Source organism: Mus pahari, chromosome 16 (assembly GCF_900095145.1).
Source record: "Mus pahari chromosome 16, PAHARI_EIJ_v1.1, whole genome shotgun sequence".
Classification (NCBI taxonomy): domain Eukaryota; kingdom Metazoa; phylum Chordata; class Mammalia; order Rodentia; family Muridae; genus Mus; species Mus pahari.
In genome coordinates, this window is record NC_034605.1 from 15,695,215 (window position 1) to 15,703,528 (window position 8,314).

Sequence of the window (8,314 nt, forward strand, 5' to 3'; positions counted from 1 at the left end):
AACCACTTAGCCATCTGGATGTTGAGAAACGAAGTCCAAGCTTTATAGAGAATTCTGGGCCAGCCTGGGCTACAGAGACTAATTAAGACCTTATTTCAATCAGTCAGTCAATCATGAAAATAAATAATCAATATTTCTTCATGTTAAATTGAGTAATCAGGCTCACTCAATTTTTTTTTCAGATACACCAAGGAGAGACACTTATGAAACGTATCCATTTAAGTAGATCAAAGAATGATACAGAAGAACTGTTAAACTTCAGAAAGAAAGAAAAATCATTGTAAATTATAGGGTTTTCACACACACACACACACACACACACACACACACATATATATATATATATATATATATATATATATATATATATATGTTCTCCACCTTTAGATTAACCTAAAAATAAAAAAAAAAACCACACATTATAGTGAATCAATAATCCTCATTTTCGTCTAGAGTTTTTGTTTCGTTTCATTTTGTTTTGCTGTTTGCTTGCTTTTGGAGGCTTTATTTACACAAAGGCTTATGTAGCACAGGTTAGCCTCAAGCTCATATATAGACAAGTATGGCCTTGAATCTCTCTTCTCCAGACTCCAGCTGTCCATACTGAGATTACAGGTGTGCACCACCCCAGCAGGTTTATCAAATATGGAAGATTCAAACCAGAGTTTCTTGCATGCTAGTCCAGCACTCCAAAAATGGAACAACATTGCCAGCAGCCCACATTATTTTTAAAAATAAAAATAACTCAGTAAGTACCCTCACATACACATAATTGATACTACTTTTAAATGATGTTTCCCTCATTAAGACAATAGACTGTGAAGGATGTAGTTCATTTTAAGCAAGCCTCCTCTCTGTGCCATGAGGAATTCTAACATGTATAACTGTATAATGTCATCTCGGTGCTTATAATTATTGGAAGTGAGCCTGAGAGCTGTCTGTGCAGCAATTTTACATTTAATTAAGCGGCGCGAATTGTTCTCAGCATTGTCATCTAATTATGCCTATGAAAAGCAAGTCGCACCACATGGATTCTTCCTTCATGGCTGAACAGTGTGTTTCTTCCTGGTGGAGACAGACATTATTAAAACACCTGACCCTTAGTCATGGGTTCTGCTCTCTGCTTTGAGGGTTATACTTGGACGATGCAAAGAATGGGGGCGATGAAAAGTTTCGTGTTCCAAATCTAAGAAGGTTTACACAGATGCTAACTGACTGCCTGTGAGCACATCTGGGTGTGAGCTTGAGCACGCTACCCTCAGCTACCCTCAGGGTCTCATCTCTTCTCTTTCCACGCCTGGCACTCTAGACCACAGTATGAATATGTGAAGAGAGTAAAGAAGTCTCTGAAGGCTTCATCATCACAGCCACACCTACAGTTAAGCACCGTGCATATCAGGGACAACTGAGGCGCCATATGGGCATTTTGCTGAAGCCATGAGAAGATCAATATTGGTTGTTAGCTTGATAGGATATAGAATCTTCTAGGAATCTCTGGGTAAATCTGTGAGGGAGTTTCTATACTTTGTAAGTAAAGCTGGGAAGATCTCCCTAAATATGGAAAGCACCGCTCCATGAACTAGGTTCCTGGATTAAATAAAAAGGACCAGCATCCATCACTCTCTGCTTCCACACCACAGATATGTGACCAGCTGCCCAGTGTTCCTGCTGCCATGCCCTTCCCACCATAATGAACTGTTTCTTCATTGATGAGCCACAGCAAAACCTCAGGTATTTTGTCACAGCAAAAAAAGCAAGTAACTAATAGAATATAGGACCAACCTTCAGTTGTTAGACTATGTCTGCTTTGTTTAAACCAAAATAAATAAATAAATAAATAAATAAATAAATAAATAAATAAATGAAACTTATTCCAGTACAATATTTCAAGAACATATTCCTTTTTCTTATTTTTAATAAAAATATTATTATTTATGTTTATGTATTTATGTATGAGGAGGTCAGAGGAGCATCAGATCTTCGGAGTAGTAGTTCCAGACAACTGGGAGCTGTGGATATGGGTGCTACAACCAAACTCAGGTTCTCCTCAAGAACAAAATGTGTTCTTAACCACTCAGCCATCTTTCCTGCCACCTCATCTCCTCCATATATTCTGCAGCAGTCACTTAGGTATCTTTTATATGATATTTGATGCAAATTATGAATATTCTCTCAATATCCTTGATTATCCATTTTAATTTTAACAAACATAAGTGACAAGAAGAGAATTTGAAATTGGATATTGGTAAATAGTGCTAAAGCATTTGTACATAGTCTTTGTGTTCACAGAACCACAAACTGGGAAATACTGGCTCCAAGTTCCTGTCTAGTAAACATCACTGACATGGTTTCATCTAACACTACTAGATGTGACTAAATACCATGCCAATGACACAAACTTGTGGGCACCTCGTCTGTGTGCATATTTTTTTTTTCTTTTAGAGGAGAATTGGCTGAAAATATTCTATTAAAGGACACAGCTGTTTTCTGTTCCAGTGCAGAATAATGTTGGCCCATCTGCCAAGGTTGGCATGGGTCCCCATATTTTTTTTAGGACAGCACAGTTTTGTGAACCTCATAAATACCCCCCCCCAGGGAAATCAGCATATACAGATAATTTCTGTTCTGAACTATGAAGACTAGGGGTGGTCCTCACTTCATCTTTTAATAGTGACTAAGGAATTATGATTTATGGTGAAAATCAGTGTGAAATCTGATAAAGATGAGAAATAAAGGAACAAAGAAATGAGTAAATAGATGGAAGGAAGGAAAGAAGGAAGGAAGGAAGGAAGGAAGGAAGGAAGGAAGGAAGGAAGGAAGGAAGGAAGGAAGGAAGAAAGGGAGGGAGGAACTGGCCAACATTTAGGCTTGGACACCATTTGTGTGTTGGTCAGAACTACTGACCCTTTGGCAATGTCATAGAATTTCAGACAGCTAGGAGCATCTAGAGATTAGTGAGTGGGAAACTGACTAGCCTCAAGTTGCTTATTTGTGGTAGAGTTGCCCTCTGCTCTTTGCTTGCTTGTTTATCTTTTGGAAACCCAACAGATCGCACGACTAATTCTCATGCTTTATCTGACTGTATCTCTGTCAGGCCACGTCTTCTTCTAAAGAATCAATGACCCCGCTGCTCAGTCATAAAGACGGGTGATGATTCTGCTTGGATTTTGACAAGGCTTATTGAAGGTTGAATTGACATGAGCTTGTTGTTTAGAGTAGAATATATTATTAATAAAACAGTACACGAGTGAGGATCAAAACAGTACCTCATAGATCTTTTCTGCTAGTTTATATGCTTTCCTGATGCTCACATTAGATAATGAATGCATTGTTTAGAGACAAGAATATCAAGATTCAAAGAGCTTTTTGTACAAGCAGAGGACCTGAGGTCAGTTACCTATATCCACATCCAGTTCCTTCTCTGTCCTATGTGAGCCAAACACACACACACACACACACACACACACACACACACACATACATAACTAAAAATAAAATGTAAAAATGAGTATATGGCATAGGGAAAGTATAGTTAAGTTATTCAGGATATCCAAGACAAGCTTATGTTACAGAAATTGAAATTTATTTCTCTTAAGCATTATTTCTAGATTGAAAACCACTGGATTTTATTCACCATCTATATTAGCTACTTTTCTTGTTGCTATGGCAAAATTCTCCGACAAAAAGAACCTGAGGAAGGGTTTGTTCAGATTTACAGCTCTGGGATCCAGTGTGTCATAGCTGGAAAGGCACAGCAACGGGAGCATGAACCAGTTGACCAGATTACATCTGCAGTCAGGAAGCAGCGGAATCAGGGATGACTCAACTTGATTCTTTCCAGAACTCTAAGATCTGGGTCTAATTATCATGTAACCTAATCTAGACTATCCCTTAGTCATCCAAAGGCTTGACTCCTATCTAGATCCTATCAAGTTGATAATCAGCATTACCCAATCACACTATCCTTGTGAACTTACTTTCTGTTAGCGTGTATATTTTCTGTATTTCTTACTGTTAGTGTGTCAGGCTACCTGACAGGAAAAAAAAAAAAAAAAAAAAGAGGACCAGTATTTCTTTAAAGGGATTCAGTTAACCATGGTGGGAAAGCATCTCAGTGGGAACAGATTGAGGCTGTGGCAGAACAAGTGATAGTGTGGGTTCTGCTGTATCTGTGATCAGGAAGTAGGAGAGACTAGGCCAAGTCTAAGAATGGCATATCATAACGGAAAGGTCTGCCTCCTGACAGGCAAAGTCCTGCAGGCAGAGCCTACCTCCTCAGGGCTCCACAAAATAGTCTCGCACTCTGGAGACCAAATGTTAAAGGGCAAGATCCTGTAGCTGACTTTTCACTTCCAAAGCCTAGCAGTCAGAAGGTGACAGTCAGAAGGTGACTTTATCTGTCTTGTGTATTCATGAAATCAGGTGCTTTGGCTTCTCAAGTGTTGTTCATTATTGTGGAAACAACATAAAATCAATTATGCAAAAATCACTCGCTAATTCAATTGTTTCATTACTAAATCAGGCTGACTTAATTTTCCTCTTCTCAAAATAGCCGCATAAATTAGTATAGCCTTATTATAATTACACATTTGCCTCATAATGAAAGCAGAAGTTGTAAAAGAGAAAAAACATTAAATATCACATCACTTAGTTATTTTGAATGGGAAATGAGTTAGTTTACTGAGGCACTAACATGCAAAACTGGGAATATTTCCCCCTGTAAACTGTTCTCATTGTAGCATTGGGTTTTAATTTGAATTTAGAATAGGCTTGTTTAGATGATATAATTACTATTAATCTCACAAAAATTGCCATTTTTAGCTAGTTGAAAATTAAAATAAATTAGTTCAGTCTTCAAGAGGTTTTGCTACAAAAAATTAGACTTATCCAGGCAAAGGTTAATATTCCATTTGCACAAAATACATAATTATCAGAAGAGAGTAAGTCAGTACAACATACACAACTAAGTTACTATTGTTACAGTAATATTCAAAATCAGTAATATTCAAAAACAGAAAGATGGATTATTTTTCAATAGTGAATGCATTTTAAAACTCACATATGAGAGTGTGTGTGGAAGCATGAAGCACTATGTCATTTTGTGCTGATATTAAAGGACTCATTTTTCTAGACGACAAAGAGGAAGAATTGAATGTCCCTTTGGAGTTTTCAGTGCTTCTGAAATTAGCCCAGACATTGTATCCATGTAACATTTATACAGATATATGTAAATATATTTAAATGTTAGGAGTTGGTTTTTATATAGCTTTCTATTGTAGCCATTTTTGTTAGGGTTGAACACATTAAATTTTCTCTCCAAATAACAGGTTTTGGAAAGTTAAATTCATTGTTTGCTTGTTTGCATATGTGTATTTTAATAGTTCTTTTATATTTTCTAAGAACACCTATTGGTCATATTATGTCCCTTCCACCAACACTTCCCAACTCCACTTCTTCTCCCCTTCCCATCTAAATATGCATTTCCCCATATAAATCAGGGTCAATTTTCAAAGAGTCAATTTAACTATTCTTGGATCTTCCTTCTAGTATGAAAGTCTACCACTATGTGTTGCCTAAAGAACTCACGAAGATTGACTCCAGAAAATCAAGTAACACTATTTAAAAAAATGGGGTACAGAGCGAAACCAAGAATTCTCAACTGAGGAATACCAAATGAGAAGCACCTGAAAAAATGTTCAACATACTTAATCATCAGGGAAATGCAAACCAAAACAACCCTGAGATTCCACCTCACACCAGTCAGAATGGCTAAGATCAAAAATTCAGGTGACAGCAGACACTGGCCAAGATGTGAAGAAAGAGAAACACTTTTCCATCGTTGGTGGGATTGTAAGCTGGTACAACCACTCTGTAAATCAGTCTGGCAGTTCCTCAGAAAATTAAACATGGTACTACTGGAAGATCCAGCAATACCTCTCCTGGGCATATACCCAGAAGATGTTCCAACTGGTAATGTCCTTACACATGCTCCACTATGTTCATAGCAGCATATTATGTTATTTATAATAGCCAGAAGCTTGAAAGAACCCAGATGTCCCTCAACAGAGGAATGGATACGGAAAAACGTGGTACATTTACACAATGGAGTACTACTCAGCAATTAAAAACAATGAATTTATGAAATTTTTCGGCAAATGGATGGATCTGGAGGATATCATCCTGAGTGAGGTAACCCAATCACAAAAGAACACACATGTATGCACTCACTGATAAGTGGATATTAGCCCAGAAACTTAGAATACCCAAGATACAATTTTCAAAACTCATGAAACTCGAGAAGAAGGAAGACCAAAGTGTAGATACTTTTTTCCTTCTTAGAATGGGGAACAAAATACCCATGGAAGGAGATACAGAGACAAAGTTCAGTTCGGAGCTGAGATAGAAGGAAGGACCATCCAGAGACTGCCCCACCCAGGGATACATCCCATATACAACCACCAAACCCAGACACTATTGCATATGCCAGCAAGATTTTGCTGACAGTACCTTGATATAGCTGTCTCTTGTGGGCTATATCAGTGCCTGGCAAATACAGAAGTGGATTCTCACAGTCAGCTATTGGATGGAACACAGGGCCCCTATTGAAGGAGCTAGAGAAAGTACCCAAGGAGCTAAAGGGGTCTGCAACCCTACAGGAAGAATAACAATATGAACTAACCAGTACCCCCCAGAGCTATGTCTCTAGTTGCATATGTAGCAGAGGATGGCCTAGTCAGCCATCAGTGGGAAGAGAGGCCCTTGGTCTTGTGAAGATCATTTGCCCCAGCACAGGGGAATGTCAGGGCCAGGAAGTGGGAGAGGGTGGGTTGGGGAGTAGGGTGGTGGGGGAGGGTATAGGGAACTTTGGGGATAGCATTTGAAATGTGAATGAAGAAAATATCTAATTAAAAAAAATAAAGAAAGAAAAAAGAAAAGAAAAGAAGATCACAGATGAATTCGTAAGTTAAGGTTTTCATGTGCCTCTGGCCATTCTCTCAAAAGTGATCTGATGAGCCACAGGGTACATGCTACGTGTGTGTGTGTGTGTGTGTGTGTGTGTGTGTGTGTGTGTGTGTACAATGATTACAGTCTTTACAGACTGTTCCCTGGGACTGGAAAGAGGGCTCTAGTAGAAATTGCTAGACTCTCTTCAGAACACCTTCCCCAGCTCCTGATCAGACTTGAGAGTGAGTATTTTCAGTTGCTATTCATCAGAAATACAAACCACTACAATTATTTTCTGCTGAGAGAATGTGGGAAGGCAGAGGAATTGTCTTGCAGAAAATACAGTATCTAAGTAAAAGCAGTAAACATAGGCAATCCAGCCTGGTGATGCAGTGTCAGGATGGAAAGGCCAGCCCAGATCACACAGGCTCATGAGGCTCAAATTCACCTTGGATCCCTCTTTGTATTTATGTACGGTAAGATTATTCCAGAACATTATTCATGTGTTTACAGCAAACTGAGAGTGCTTTGTTTTTTGTTACTGTGGACTTAGGGACCCTCAGTGAGGGCAATGGGCAAGTTAGAGAAGATACAAATAAGGTTGAAGATGAACAAATATCTGTACTAGTAAGTCCCAATTGATAGCATTTAACATGGAAGAAAGTAAGAGATTGTTTCACCCATAAAACTAAGGATATGTGAGAAACAACATTGCTTCAGTTAACAAGCAACCGTGATAAATTTAGGGGCTGTCAATAATTTTTGACTTATTTCGCAAATGCACTTTGCCTAAAACTATTTAACTCTGAGCATTTTTTTCTCCAACTTGATGAATAGGAAATACCTACAAATGTATTAGATATTAATTGAACCCAAAGCCAGAAACATTCAAGCCCTTCATAGAAAGTGTTCTCAAAAATCCCTCATGCAATGATGACCCTCAGCGATAAAATTATTTTCCTTGCTACTTCATAATTGTAATTTCGCTACTGTTAGAAAACATAATGTAAATATTTGTGTTTTCTGATGGTCTTAGGCAACCCCTTGGAAAGAATCATTTGATGCTTATAGAAGTTATGACTCACAGGTTGTGAAGGTGCCTTCATTGGCTAAAACCCTAGTCCTCAGTTCCTCGGAAGGCAGCCGCATTTGCAGAGAGGGTCTTTCTACCAGTAAAGTTGACGTAAAGTCTGCCCTTAGGACAAATCCTAGTCCATGCTGGTGTACTTATAAAAAGTAAGAAATTTGAACACTCAGAAACACCAAAGATTGACCTCTGTGTCTCTGTCTCTGTGTCTCTGTCTGTCTCTGTCTCTGTCTCTGTCTCTCTGTCTGTCTGTCTCTCTCTGTCTCTCTCTCTCTCTCTCTC